This window comes from Cannabis sativa, chromosome X, assembly GCF_029168945.1.
Source record: "Cannabis sativa cultivar Pink pepper isolate KNU-18-1 chromosome X, ASM2916894v1, whole genome shotgun sequence".
Taxonomy (NCBI): domain Eukaryota; kingdom Viridiplantae; phylum Streptophyta; class Magnoliopsida; order Rosales; family Cannabaceae; genus Cannabis; species Cannabis sativa.
The window spans coordinates 71285230-71301375 of record NC_083610.1 but is presented as its reverse complement, the minus strand read 5'-3'; the positions used below and the strand labels follow the sequence as shown (position 1 = coordinate 71301375).

At 35.1% G+C, this 16146-nt stretch overlaps 1 long non-coding RNA gene across 1 annotated transcript; it reads right to left on the bottom strand.

The window, feature by feature from the left end:
- Window positions 1-2321: 2321 nt before the first annotated feature.
- Window positions 2322-4141, bottom strand: LOC133032554 (uncharacterized). Its single transcript, XR_009685171.1, has 3 exons — window positions 3960-4141; window positions 3029-3091; window positions 2322-2550 (listed from the first exon to the last, which is right to left on the bottom strand). It is a non-coding gene; the product is annotated as an uncharacterized LOC133032554 (long non-coding RNA).
- Window positions 4142-16146: the final 12005 nt, after the last annotated feature.

Below are 16146 nucleotides of genomic sequence, written 5' to 3'. Positions count from 1 at the left end.
AGAAGCGAACTCGCCGGTCATCTCCGCGGCAAAGGGAGCCAAAGTAGGCCCTAGGAGGGGACGGAACCAGTCCATTAAGGGGTCCAGATTGAGGTTCCACGGATCATGGTAGTCCGGGTGGTTGATGCTCGCCTCAACCTCAGCTCGCAGAATCCTCCTAAGGGCCTCCACTTCAGCATACCCCCGGGAGTACTCGTCCATAGCATAGTTGTGTTTGGCTATGCGAAGCTCCTGCCTCACCTCATCCCCCGGAATCGGGGTAAGGTCAATGTGGGGAGGAGCAGGATTTTCCTCCATCGGGGAGACCCCGCCGTCTAGGCCATGGGCAGGAGTGTCGGCCCTCCGAGGCCTCTTCGGCTCGGCCTGGGCAATCATCTTGCCCTTACGCTTACGAATCAGAGCCACTTCAGGCTCCTCCTCGTCCTCCTCTGCTACCTCCGGAGGGGCTTGAGGCTCCCCAGTACCCTCAACGGCTTCCTCCGAGAAGTCCCACCCTTTCCCTTGGCCTTCTCCCGGAAGCACCTCCTCGTCATCCACTAAGTCAATGGTTTCGGGGGGAGCGCCGAAAGGGACCTTCAAGGAAGGGGCCGGGGGAGAGGGGGTGAAAGCCGGAGGAGCCACGGGAGTATGAACCCCGGAAAGCTGTTCCAGGATGGCATCCATGGAGGTACCTATTCCAAAAAATAAACAAGTGTTAGAAGTTCGTGAGGAACCGCTTATAAAAAATGCAGCAAATAAGCTACTCCTACCCGAACTTCCTAATTCGGCCCTAGCAAAGTCCTGAACTTTAATGCTGGCAGCATCATCTCCAAGATAACTGTCCGAGGGCCGAAACCAGCTGGACGCTATGTAAGCCGATGGACCTAAGGGAATAGGTTCCGGAGGGCCGGAGCCCATCCGGGACCGACCTAGGTAATCTCCTAAGTTCGTAAAATAAAATTCCTTCAAATGATCCCCCCAGCGGGTCGACGGCATCTTAAACCTACGGAGACGCTCGTCGAACCCTACGGGCCTACGACTAGTATATTCATTAACGGAAGGAACATAGCGAATTATCAAGGGAGACTTACCGCCGGCACCGGAAGTGCTAGCACCGGGAGCACCCGAGTTTGGTTCGGGGGCTGAAGGCTGAGGCCGGGAAGTCTGATTCTCAGAAGAACCTTCAAGACGAAGGGGTCTCTCGGCGGAAGGACCCCCAATCTCTTCTTGAAGTATCTTGTCAAAAAATTTTGCCTCGGACTTCCCGCCAATGGCTTGGCTCCTTCGCACCACCGGACTCCCCACGCGAAGCCCTCTCCCGGAGGCAGCCTGGGCCTTAGAGTACGCTTTCTCCTGGGCCTTCCGGTAGAGATAATCTTGGTACTTCTTCTCTGCCGTAGCAATGAGCTCATCCCGGAAGGCCTTCTCCGCAACCGGCGCCCTCACATTGGGGCAGATGACCCGTGAGAGGTTGGAGTCATCCACGGATTGATGAGAAAGGATAAGTTTGGCCTTCCTACAATTCTCCGTGGTGACTAGGCCCCCGACATCAAGATCGGCGTGATCGTAGGAGGCGAAGGCTTGGGCCCTTCGAAGGAAAGCCTGAGTGGGAAGCGTCCGCTGGTAAGGTGGGATCCGCACCCACTCCGTGAGAAGCTCCGGATGGTCCACGGCCCCGAACCCGGACGAGAAGAAAAAGCGGTGGCGGTACTCCTTAACATGAGTCTGCCTATTGTATGGAACCAACCCCTCGTTAGCAGGGTGGATCCGGAACCCATAAAAACCATCCTTAAGTTTGTCCCCTTTTTTGGGGACGGATACAAGTTCATAAAAAAATAAAATTTCCGCCGGGCTGGGAGACCCCCAGCCACGGGCGGTGTAAAAAATGAATAAGCCTGAGAGCAGGCGGTAAGCTTGAGGAATAAGTTGGTATGGCGCAAGGCCGACAAATACAAGAAAATTCACAAAGTAATCTTGGAGCGGGAGCATGGCACCGGCCATCAAATGGGTCTGACTCCAAGCCCCGAAACCGTCATAGTTGTGATTGGGCGTCTCCGAGTCACGAGGAGGCCGGTGGAAGGTCCCTGAGGTAGAGGGTTTGATCCCAGCCACATTAATAATGTTCTCCAGCTGGTGAGGACAAGTCAGGGTCGACCGAAGCTCGGCCGCTTCCCAACCAGTTGCACGGGACTTGTACCCCTCCTGGGCGACGGGATCCAGAGAAACCTTGTAACGCCCTAAATAATTAGGCACGCTACCCAAAATACTTATGAAGCCCTAATCCCCTAACCGGGATTACTAATTAAAATAGCGCAGAATTTAAACTTTTATATTAAACAGACTGAAAATAAACTTGTAATATATTTAAACTTTTCAAAATAGTTGGGATCCCAAAAACATTTACAAACTTATTACAAGTTCTTTCTTACTAGCCGACCTAAGCGGCAAAACAGAATACAAAAGTCAACACTGTTAGACCCATAACCCGCTTGGTCTGAAGTGGCATGAACATGTACATTCTTCGCCCTGCTCCTGAAACTCATGGCTGATCAGCTAATGCCTTACCCTTTCCTGCACAGTAGAGCACCCGTGAGCCAAGCCCAAGAAGACAAGATAAATCATAACAAATATATTATGCTCATTCACATATGTCTGTATAGCACAGACCTGATCATTATTTCATCATGCCCATTTATGTCTACGTGGCGTAGACCTATGTGTTGCGCTCACACATCTAATTAAATCTACATGACGTAGACCCACGTGTTACTCTCACACGTCTAAATACATTAAGGCCTTAGAAGTGGTTCATCTCGGTTATGAGTACCGAGTCCAACCTGATTATGCCTTGAGCACATAATCCTTAAATCTCATTTCAATTAACATGGCATGGCATTTATACACGTATATCACTAGGGTAATAACCCTAGGCTATTAGACCGTTCCTATTAGGGTAATAACCCTAATCCCTAAGCATTTAAACATTCATGCATATCATTCTCAACATAAGCGCCACTGTGCATACTCTACGTGCTAATCACTGTCTTACCTGTTGTCCCGCAATAGTAGAGATTCCAAATCCCCGGGTGCTCCTGACCAGGTGCCGGTAATCCTAGTCACACACAATTCGGGATTTTCACAATTAGGGTTAACCCCTGATTTCACATTCATAAAATAAATTCATGGCATTTCAAATACAGATAATCACATAGAGCTCGAAAAGAGCTTTCCAACGGTATAAAGAACGTCCCAAACGGAGTCCCGAGTCAAAAGTTATGGCCAAAACAAATTTCAGCATTTCCCGATGAGCTCCAACCGGAATTCCGGATGAACCAACCGGAATTCCGGTTGTCTGGGCAGAGAACACGAAATTTCTCAATCTTTAAACCCCCAAACCTCACTCAAATCATTCCCAAACATTCCCAAACTTTCCAGAGCATCAATATATGTTATAATAAACATATTCCACAACTTAAACCCAACAATTGCACTAAAAATCAAAAAGTGCCATTAAAGCACCAAGCTTGAGTTCCATGAACTCAAGCTTGCTTTTCACAACCAAAATCACAATTAATCCACTTAGAGCAGCTAGGAAATATTATAGGGTCTAAAACACATATTTATGCATCAAAATCCAACAATAAATCCCATAATTCCAGATTGTAAAAATCAACTTAAAATTATGTTCAAACTCCAAAACTTCAAGCTCTAAACTTGAGCTTCAACTCAACCAACTCAATCAATTTTCCAGCTGCAAACACTTTCAAAAATCTGAATTCAAGACATGAAAATAACCCTAAAAATTTATCTAGAGCTCAATCAAACACCCAAGCAAGGATTCAAGCATCACATACTCAAATTCAACAAAACTAACTTCAATTCCTTTACACATGCAATCTCAAGAACATTAGCACAAACTTATGCTTTTACAACACTCAAATTCAGAAGTAAAAATCAAGATTAAAGTCATAGAAAACTACCTCAAACTCAAACCAAGAATTCACAACTTCAAAGCTCCAAAACAAGCTAAGAACCAAGCTTTTCTTCAAATTCAACTTTTGAAATAATAAGAGGGTTTGGGAGAGAGAGGGGGTCGGCCAAGAGTGAAAGCAAAACCAGAAAATTGCTTTTCATTTCATCAAAAATCAATTTTAATCAAACATAATAATTAGGGGTGAAATGACCAAAATGCCCTCGTGGCTTATTATTCACACCTACACCCTCACAAGGGTAAATAAGTCATTTCAATACTCAATTAATTTCAAATAAATTTCAGATTATCATTCATCAAATAAAATGCCAAATTATCAATCCAATTTACATTTCGGGCCCGAACCCGGTTCGGCCCGAAATTCCCAGTTGTGACTATACCGCGCTAACTTGTCAGAACACACCTGAAAAGACAACACAGGTATACTATATAATAATATAGTTCCATTAAGCACGTAATCAAATTAATTTCATAATTTTACCCTTCTCGGGTCATAATTACTAAAATGCCCCTGGCTCACCAACGGGGTCTTAACATAATAAAATTCATATAATTTCACATATATTAAATTATATAATAATATAATTTCCTCAATTATACATAATTATCTAGTTAGGGTTTTGCTAATCCATTTCTTAATTCCGGGTATTACAAACCTCCTCCAGCGTGGCCATACTTTTCCCTTTCTTCTTAGAAGATTTTGAGCCAGAAGCAGACATTTTGTGTTCTGAGAAAAACAAAAGGGAAAAAGAAAAGCCCAGCAGTTAGGTCCCATACCAAACCCTAAATCAAGAAAAAGGGAGTGGGGGTCCCCTAACCGCTGGAAAGAGGCCCCCTCCGGACACGTGTCACCTGGGAAACTCTGGAGAGAATCCCTCAACAAGTGTCGGGTGCAATGAAATCGCAGAAAGTGGTTTCGCAAAAAGAAAAAAAAAAGAGAAAAGCCATCTTATGCCCTAAGCAACTGTCAAACGAAGAACACATGGCCCTCTTCAAACAGAACTGTATAACTACAACAGGGGCATGATAAATGGCGATTCTACAACTAACGCAGTAAACATAAAAAAGAACTCGAAGAATTTAAACACTCACGCACCCAGAAGCCTCTAAGTGCGAACCCAGAAAACGAGCGAAGTAAATAGAAGCATGTTATCTAAGGATGCAAGAAACTTACAGTCGATCGTTGAACTGGAGGTACTGAAGGTGGTTGAGTGAGAGTTGAGAAGCACTGGCAAAATCAAACACTGGAAAATTGAATGAAGTGTCTGGGTATTAAGACAGTTCGTGCTACTTCGAGAAATTTTCTCTCTAGGAAATTCGAGCAGAAATGGCAAGGAATGGAAAGTAACCGAAATGAAGGAAAGGTGATGGCTTTTATAGGCAAAAGTGCATGAGGAACAGGCGTCTTCACCTACCAATCGCACGATGGGGGAGACGCACGATTCGAATTCCCAAAGATCAACGGACCAGATCAATCTACCATTAAGGCGGTGGAAACGTTTGAGTATCCGTCTGACACCATCAATGCGCCGCATCAATCATGGGGCGTGAAACGAATCGACCTCTGCAAAAGCGAATCGCTGCATTTAATGCCATTATCAGACGCACCTCCACGCGTCCCCAAGTTGTATCAGAAGACCGAGGAGGCGGCTGGAAACATTCCTGCAAAAAGCAAATCGCTGCATTAAATGACATCATTTAAATTTGCCCCCACGCGCTCGAGGCTCGAGCTAGGGAAACGAGGAGTCAACCGGAGACACTTGAACAAGCCTTGGTTTATTTTTACTAAGTAAACAAGGCTTGGGGGGTAAATGTTGCTCCAGAATTCGTCCAAAATACGTGGACCAGTCGAGAGAGGACACGTGGATCAGATAACTTGGAAAGATTTGCTAAGTCTTTGTGCGCCACCAGGAAGCGCTGTTAGCATGGGTCCCGGAGGAGACACCCGGAGTACAAGGTACTCCAGGAGACTAGTATAGCATGAAGGCTCTCCGGGATATGCCAGGTCATTCCCGAGCAATCAAGTCGCATTTAATGCTGCATGGGAGGAAGCGTGTTGGGACTGTAACACGCAATAAAGTCTGACGGCACAACCCCCGAACAAGAAGACTACAAGGTAATGATCATTTAAGTCTAGCGACGGCTACTCTGCGAAGAGTCACGTCAATCACAAGGCAAAAAGGACATTCTTCATAAAAACCCTACAGCACCTAGGGATTTGACCATGCATCACCCATGGTATATTCATCGGAAATGCCCAACTTTATGGATACTTACAGACACATGTGTAAGAATAATTCTAGGGATTACCCCACCAAAACACTATAAATACCCCCTCAAAGCTCATTTAATGGGGTCGAGAATCTTGGTTGCAAAAGAGCAAGAAGAGAAAAAGAACTCACCAAGAACATTCTCTGTATTTAAGAGAAAAACATTCTCTCAAGTGTAGAATCTGTATTAAATACATCCATTAATAGCAGTGGCTCGTGGACTAAGGCTCATTAACGCCCCAACCACGTAAAAAATCTTCATCTCACTTTCTTACAGCTCCTTATTATAATTATATTTTAATAGTTGCCGAAAACCTCGGTCAACATAAACCATAAGAGAACCACCAACAATATTTGAATTAATAGATAAACTAAAACAATTGTTTCCAAATGAACAATAATAACCCAATTTGTCCAAACAAGAAACAGAAACCAAATTCCGTCTAAATGACGGTACAACAAAAGTATCTATTGTTGAGTTTTGTGCCCTAAATAAAACCCATTTCAATGTATTCAGATTTACTTATTAATAAAGATTAGAAATAACATCTTATGTTACATGGTTCACATGATTTATTTCATGATTATATATAATGTATAAATTCTATTTTAAGTCCAGAACATATGAATTTGTTAATGATTATAGTGTTGTCAGCACAGTGGAATATAATCTTAATTATATGTTCGAAAGTTTATTCCCTGATTTTTCAGTTCACTGGATTTAGACTGACATGATAATCAGCGATAGGTATTCTTACACCTTGGATAAGTGTTATGTCCTTTCCAGGGCATTGGCAAAGTTTACCAGTATCGGATGTATGGAGTATACATCGGAATGGACCGATATTGAACTTTGATTAGATTTGTTAAAATTTACCGTAATATCTATTCAATTCAATATCACATGTTGATCCTAGATCAAATAATCTTAATCCTGATATGGTTAGGTTCGATCTCAAGAGTATTATACATGTTCTTTGATTTGTTAGTTAAGCCTACTTTTGGGTCAGGGTGAGACGTACATTTTGGGAACTGTTGGGTTTTATGCCCTAAATAAAACTCATTTCAATATAATCAGATTTACTTATTAATATAGATCAGAAATAACATTTAATGTTGCATGGTTCACATGATTTATTTCATGATTATATGTACATAATGTATGAATTCATCTGAAACCATTTTCACATACTTGAACCTGTTTATTGTGCCGTCAACACATTGGAAAGTAAACATGACTATGTGAATAAAGTTTCCTAGATTTATCAGACACAGGGTTTTACTGATATGATAATCTACAACAAGAGTTTACTTGTATTTGGAGAAATACTATGTTCTTTCCAGAACATTGGTTAAAGTAAAGCTCAGGTTGGATGCATGGAGTATGCATCGGAAGGGACCGATATTGAACTTTGACTTAGATTTATTAAACTTACCGTAATATCTATTCAAGTCAATATCGCCTAGTTGATCCTAGATCAAATGATCTTAATCCTGATATGATTAGGCTCAATCTCGAGAGGCTATTCGTGTTCTTTGATTTGTTAGTGAAGCCTACTTTTAGGTCAGGGTGATACGTACATTTTGGGAACACGGTAGTGCAATTGAGTGGGAGCGCTATCATAAACATGGAATCTATAGCTTCTATTTGGCGAATAGTAAGCAAAGGATGATCTCCTTCGAGCTTGACCAAACGAACATAAATGGTGGAGTACTCATTTCACATAAGCTGAAATATCATTTATACGGGGTCAAGTGTTTTAAGGAATAAATACATTGTAGGGTGTAACGGTAATTTAATCCCTTTACAGTGTAGATCATTCATATAGAGGATCATTGATCACATTAGGATTATAACAATGGATAACTAATGATGTGTCTATATGGTGGAACATATAGAGCATTCTATATACTGAGAGTGCAATTCTAAGTTCTATGCGTGGATTCAACGAAGAATTAATAAGTTAGTGAATTTTAGTGCTAAATTCTTGATCTACTTATTGGAAGCTCGGTTATATAGACCCATGGTCCCCCCACTAGTTGAGATAATATTGCTTGTAAGACTCATGTAATTGGTTTTGATTAATCAATTATAATTCTCAAATTAGACTATGTCTATTTGTGAATTTTTCACTAAGTAAGGGCGAAATTGTAAAGAAAGAGTTTATAGGGGCATATTTGTTAATTATGATACTTTGTATGGTTCAATTAATAAATATGATAAATGACAATATTATTTAATAATTATTTATAGTTATTAAATAGTTAGAATTGGCATTTAAATGTTTGAATTAGGAAATTGGCATTTTTGAGAAAATCAGATACAAAAGGTGTTAAAATTACAAAATTGCAAAGCCCAAGGCCCAATCCACTAATGCTATGGCCGACCACCTATGTAGCTATTTTAAATTGATTTTTTCATTATTTTAATGCCATATAATTCAAATCTAACCCTAGTGGAATGCTATAAATAGATAGTGAAGGCTTCAGAAAAATAACACTTTTCTTCAGACTTTCTGAATCAGAAAAACTGAGCCTTCTCTCTCCCTATCTTTAGCTGACCACTCTCTCTCTTCTTCCTTTGAATTTCGAAATCCTTAGTGATTAGAGTAGTGCCCACACACATCAAGCAATACCTCAATCATAGTGAGGAAGATCGTGAAGAAAGATCATCAGCAAAGGAGATTCAGCATCAAAGATTCAGAGAAAGAGATCCAGGTTCAGATATTGATAATGCTCGCTACGTAAAAGGAATCAAGGGCTAGATATCTGAACGGAAGGAGTCATTATATTCCGCTGCACCCAATGTAAGGTTTCTTTAACTTTATATGTGTTTATTTCATCGTTTTAGAAAGTTCATATTTAGGATGTTAATAAACATACTTGTGAGTAGATCTAAGATCCTGGTAAAATAATTTCCAACAACTGGCCTCAGAGCCATGGTAATTGATTTACTTGCAAGAAATTTGGACTTTAAAACGATTGTTTGTATGTTCTTTGGATGGTATCATGTTGTATTGAGTGTTATTTGATGATTGATTGATGTTTGTGAAATTTTCGTGAAAAATAATTGCGATTTTATCTCTGGAATTATTTTTATTGGATAGTATGGAAAAAATTAAGCAAGTTAGCCTTTTACAGAACTTAATTTGGATTTTATTTGAATTAGTTATGATTTTTTGAAGATTTGAAAAAATCTATTTTGTCTTGATATTTTCCTGCGATCGCAAATCTGTCCGTACAGTTGCAAATTTTTTTCGTTTTTCTTCGATTTTTCATGCTTTTTCATGTAATTAACTTCCGATTTTTTGTATGGTTTTGTATATATACTATTACTATTCCTAATTCAATTCTAATTATCATTTTGAATTAATTTAATATTTTTTAAATTTAATTCAAGATATTAGTGTAATTTGAATTTGAATAGAATTAGTATCTATCTTCTTGCTTAAAAATCTATCTTATTTTTAAATTTGATTACATCTTATTTTTTTTTAAATTTAAGGTCAGATTTTATAAGATATTTATAAAATCTTTTAAGATATTTTTAAGATATCTTATCTTTTAAGATATTTTTAATTATATCTTATCTTTTAAGATTTTTTTTCAAAAATTAAATCTTTTTAGATATTTTGACCTTATTTAAATTTAAAGTAAGATATTTATAATCATGTAATTTTAAATAGATATAAGATATTTTGCTAACTTTTAAATTTTGTTATTTTATTTATTTAAATTAAATTTAAAATCTGAAAAGATATTTCATTTATCTTTTCTAATTTTTATTTAATTTTTAATTTTAAAATAACATTTAATTTTTAAAAGTAGTTAGCAAATTTTGAAATGATATTTAGGTTGGTTGAAACCTAATTTTTCAAAATAGTAGGTTTAATTTTAAATATTTTTTTAAAAATTTCGAAATTAAATTTTTTTTTATTTCCGAAATTAAATTTTTTTTAAACTTTATTTTCGAAATTAATTAAATATTTTTTTTAATTATTTATTATTTCGAAATTAAAAAAAAAATAATTTAAAATTAAATAAATCCTACATCCAACTATCCAACTAACCTTGTTGCAGGAGTATGTGGTTTTAGCTTGTATGTAAGTTTTTAAAACCTATTATTACTTGATTGCAAATAGCCATGGTTACCTTTTGCCAGATCTAATGATCTGATAGCTCCCTTGGTCAAGATAATAATTTGTAACAGGTATATTTACAATCTTCTTTCATCTGTGTATGACCTAGCAACATGATAGGACCCATCCAAAGTGTGCCTGTGTGAGCCTATGTGTTTAATTTTATTATAGATGCATATAGGTTAATGTTGCTAAAATAAATTATCATAGTTATTGATAGAATTTATTTAGGCCCATTTAGTTTTTGGGCCTATTCAATTAATAACAGTTGTTCTTATTAAGGTTAAATTCCTCTCTTTTGGGCCTTGTGTGAGAGTTGGGAGCCATAGAAGTGGGTACGACATACTGAACCCAACACCCCCTCACACAAACTACCCCAATTGTGAAGGCCCATTTGCCTGATTTGAACAACTGTACTAGGTTAATTACACTAGTTTAACCTAATAAAATTGATTAGCAACATAATTAATTTCATTTATTTTGAAATTAATTTAAGAAAATTATAGTTTAAAGAATTTTTTTTATTCTAAGCTAAACTATATGTATTTTCTTGTATTTAATTAAATATAGAATTATAACCATCTAGATTCTTTCTGGAACTTAATTTAAATTTTTCATTAAATATTCTTATTTAAGTTGATATTTAAATATCTACAACTAACCAACTTAAATCTGAATATCTTTTGAATTCAAAATTTCAAAATTAAGTTGAGGAATTTTAGGCATTGGTTATTAAGATTCTTTAGATATTTTTTAAGTTAATATCTTTTCGAATATTAACTTAAAATGGAATATTTTCAAATTAAGTGGTTACAACTTAATTTTTGATATTTAATTAAATTTAAATTTGAAAAATATTTAAGTTCTAGATTTTTTCTAATACAACTTAAATTAGATATTTTTTCAAATTTTGTGGAAAAGATACTTAGTCAAATAAGATATTTTCTAGATAGTTATTTCTAGACTACTTATTATTTCTAATATTAAATAGGAAAATATTATAAATTGTGAAATTAATTATTTAATTAATTTTGGTACAATTTATTTTAAGTATATTTTTCCTAGTATTAAACTAGAAATTAATAATTAAGCCTTCTCTACACTTAATTATTTATTTCTTGAATTTAATACATTTAATTAATTTGAAAATTAAATATCTAAGTTGATTTTTATCATCATACTTAAATATTTCTTTTTCATGACATTTAATTAAATAGAAAATTATTTTTAGTTGAAATTTAATTTTTCAACTAAATTTAAATAATTTTCAAAATATATATATTTTTTATTTTATTAATCAATTTTCGAAATTACATTTCTTAAATGCTAGAATTTCGAATTTTATCTTGAAAAATAGATTAAGTTGTAAATTAATTATTTTAATTAATTCTTGGATCAACTTAAATCAATGATTTTTTCATTTATTGATTAATTTAAAATAAATTGAATTAAAGTATATTATTAGAAATTGAATTAATTAGTCAAAGGAAAATCTAGATAGATGATATTTTTGCTTGAAGTATTTTTCTAGTGTATTTAATTAAATAGAAAATTAATATTTAAGTTGATTTTCATCATCATACTTAAATATTTGAAATTTTTCTTATATATTTAATTAAATAGGAAAATTATATTTTTTGTTGTAAATTAATTTTATTAATTAATTTTGGGCCAACATTAAATTAGAATAATTTTTCCAGGATTTATTTTTTATTTTAATATGCATTTTTCGAAAATTGTATTCTTATATACTTTAATTTTTCGAAATGCAATATATATTTATAGAAAATTAAATTTGAGTTGTAAATTAATTTAAATTAATTTTGTAACAACTTAAATTGAATATTTTTCTAAATATTTATTGGAAATTATTACTAAGATGGAAATAATTCATGTTATTTTTATATCCATCTAAGTAAAATTTATAAATATTAAATTAAAATTTATATTTAGAATTTTTCATTCTAAATTGGAAATTTTAAATAAATATATATTTAAAATAAATAAATTAAATAAAGAGAATCAAAGAAAATACAACTCACTTTAAATAATGAGCTTGATTATTATTAAGATATTCGATCTCCATTGTTGGTCTTACAAAAGTTAAATGTTTTCAATATAACCTCGAGACGCTAGACTTCGTCCCCCTATGGATGGTTATTCGTTGAACGCATTTAACACCGTAAGATTTCATTTGATAAGTGTTTTATAAGTTTTCGTCTCTATTAGACTCTCCCCTACGGTGACTACTTAGAGATAAACTTATGAAACATGAAACAATGGTGGAAGCTCATAAAATGAGAATAACCTTGACTCTCGCCTACCGGGACAACGTTGGATTCTTATTTTGATCGAATAAAAGGTTGCTAGAATGGTTTCTATTTTAGATGAGCTGACAACTCTATTCAATAAATGATGCTTTGACTCTCGCCTACCGGGACACTGTATCAGTTTGTTGAAAACCTTGGAAATTATTTAGGATTGTATGTTTTAGTATTTTCACTAGTCATTCCTACTTGCTATATGTTTATAATTTCTAAATTGTGTATGAATTTATATTGAACCATGTTATTTTCTGTTATTAAGTTGTAGTTTAATTTCGAATCTTCATTGTTGGTCTAACATGTTTGTTTTTCTAATGAGATAAATCCCTAATGGATTTTCACCATTAGACATACATAATAGTGTAAGATCTCGAAAGATAAATATTGTATATGCGACATCTAGCTGTTCATCAATTGATGACACCTTAGACTAGTATTTTTACGATATGAAACAAGAAGATTCTATAAATAAGATTACTTTGACTTTCGCTAATCGAAGCATCGTTGGATTCTTATTTTAAACGAAATTATCCTAATTCCTCTTAGCTGATTCATTTCGAATTAGCTCAATAATATATCATTGGATGAATGGTCTATAAATCATTTCATGTCATTCTATATTTTCTCTTAAGAAATTATATGACGCTATGATTATAATCCCGAAATTCTATTCCCAATTGATATAAATCCTCAATCTTAGAAATCTCCTACTTGTATGGGCAAATCTGACTTAGAGTTTGTATTAGTAGTGGTGGTCCAAGAAAGAATTACTCATTATATTTGGTTGAATTTAAGTCTTTGACTTTAATTTTAGAATCCAAACAAAAATTTTCTTATATTTCTAATTCCAGATACAATACAGTTACACTTTCTCAAGTGTTTAATATCCATCTTTTATTAATGGATTCAAACTGTATGGAATATGAGTTAGGTATTCTGTGACCAGGATCCACTTGCAGTATTCTAAGAACTCTTTGATGTAACTAAACCTATGTCATCATAGACAATACCACATTTTTTTTAATCTATGGCATTTGTATCTTGTTCATAGTGGATTTGACAAGATCAATCTCTGCAAAGAGTTAATATGCCTATATCCACTGAAAGTAGTTCATCTCATTCGCAGATGGATGTACATTCAGGGGTGGATATGAGTTTTTCGTTGTATTCTTAAAACGATCACTCTAGATTATACCTTATGCAAAGAAATTTGAAATGTTTGAAAAATTTCTTAAATTTCTAGCAATGGTTAAAACCATTACGGTAAGTGGTTAAAGATCTTGCGAACTGATAGGGGTGGAGAAATAGTTAGTAGATATGCAGTTCAAAGATCATTAAATTGATTTTTGAATTATATCCAAACTTACCTCCCCAGAAATTTCGAGTTGCATGTTGATGATTAGTTACTAGTCGTTGCCTAAATCCTTCTATGGTAATACAATTTCAGAATGATGTAATGGTTGTATACTTAATGTAAATCATTACTAGATTCATGGATGACCTAATCAAAATCTTAAGAAAAGCTAGAACTGTTAACCATGGTTTGTTAGCTATTCTAAGTGATTAGGGGTGGACCATCCCATTGTCAATAGATAAGAAAGTGTTTGTTCAAACAAATACTACTTTTCTAAGATAATGACTAAGTCTGAAAACAAGTAACAAATAAAGGAGATATTTTTCTTGATTCCAAAAGTGTTCTATCATCTTATATAACATATGATGATCCCACTGCCTCTGTTGTCTTGTCACAACCAAAGAGGTTAATACCATTTAGTTTTGTTCGACATAATTCACGGTACCTCGCCGTAGTGGGAGAGTTTCTAGGAACTCACCTTCTTATGACTTGGGAGACACTAGTGATTAAAATCCATTGTGAGTTTAAACAAGTAATGGATTGTCAAGATAAGAAACTAAGAAGAAAGCCAAAAGAACTATGGTTTAATCCATTCACGTGGAATAACCTAAAGTTTTCTATTACAAGGACATAAAAGGAAATTTTTGTTTATAAGTCTATTCAATGGACTTAACAAACTTCCTGTTCCTAGTATTATAGGTTTGAGTTTATCTAAACCTATGGCTTGTGGTATACCTGGTAATTACTTACTCTAATGCAAGCAACTTACTTTAGTAAGATGCTGAAGCATTTTCTTTCTAATGGCAATCTATAGAAGCTTCACAACTTCTTAGACATAGATTTTATCTAAGGAAAAGTCTCAACTATTCCAGAAAAGATAAAGCCATGAAAGAATTTCTTAAATCAACAGTAAGAGGTCTTAGATATGCTTTTGTATGCCTTAGACCAGACACCTGCTGTTGAGTGGGAGTAATGAGTAGGTATCAGATTAATCCAGGAGAAGAACATTGGAAGACAATCAAGTAAATCCTAAGATTAAGAAGAGGAACTATATGTTAGTCAATAAGGGTGTGTTTAAAACTCTTAGACTACACCATATCAAATTTCGAAATTTGCCTTTGTGCTAGAAAATCTTTCTGATAAGATGGTAGTTACTCTGGGGGTGGAATAGTGATTTTGGAGAAGTGTAAAAACCTATCTGAATTCTCTAGGTCTACCAGATAGGGACTGAATGTTAAAGCTGCAGGAAAGGTACTTATTCAGTCTAAGGAAAGTTCTATACATCTTTGGCACCATTCCAAATTGCCTTAAACTACTAGTGTTAATTTCCTGATTAACCAAAAGTAGTTGCCAAAGGTATAGAATCCAGTATCCCAAGAGAGTAGACATATAGAGAGGAATTTCACACTATCAATGATTTTGTGATTAAAGGAAGAGTAATGGTGGAGAAAAGGTTGTGGTTAATTCAACCTTTTAGATCCTATTACGAGGAGTTTACTACTACTACACTTGATTTGTATATCGAGGTGTTGAGATTATTTGAAACGCACTTTTTGTTTTATATTAGTGCAAGTGGGAGTTTGTTGGGTTTTATGCCCTAAATAAAACTCATTTCAATATAATCAGATTTACTTATTAATATAGATCAGAAATAACATTTAATGTTGCATGGTTCACATGATTTATTTCATGATTATATGTACATAATGTATGAATTCATCTGAAACCCTTTTCACATACTTGAACCTGTTTATTGTGCCGTCAACACATTGGAAAGTAAACATGACTATGTGAATAAAGTTTCCTAGATTTATCAGACACAGGGTTTTACTGATATGATAATCTACAACAAGAGTTTACTTGTATTTGGAGAAATACTATGTTCTTTCCAGAACATTGGTTAAAGTAAAGCTCAGGTTGGATGCATGGAGTATGCATCGGAAGGGACCGATATTGAACTTTGACTTAGATTTATTAAACTTACCGTAATATCTATTCAAGTCAATATCGCCTAGTTGATCCTAGATCAAATGATCTTAATCCTGATATGATTAGGCTCAATCTCGAGAGGCTATTCGTGTTCTTTGAT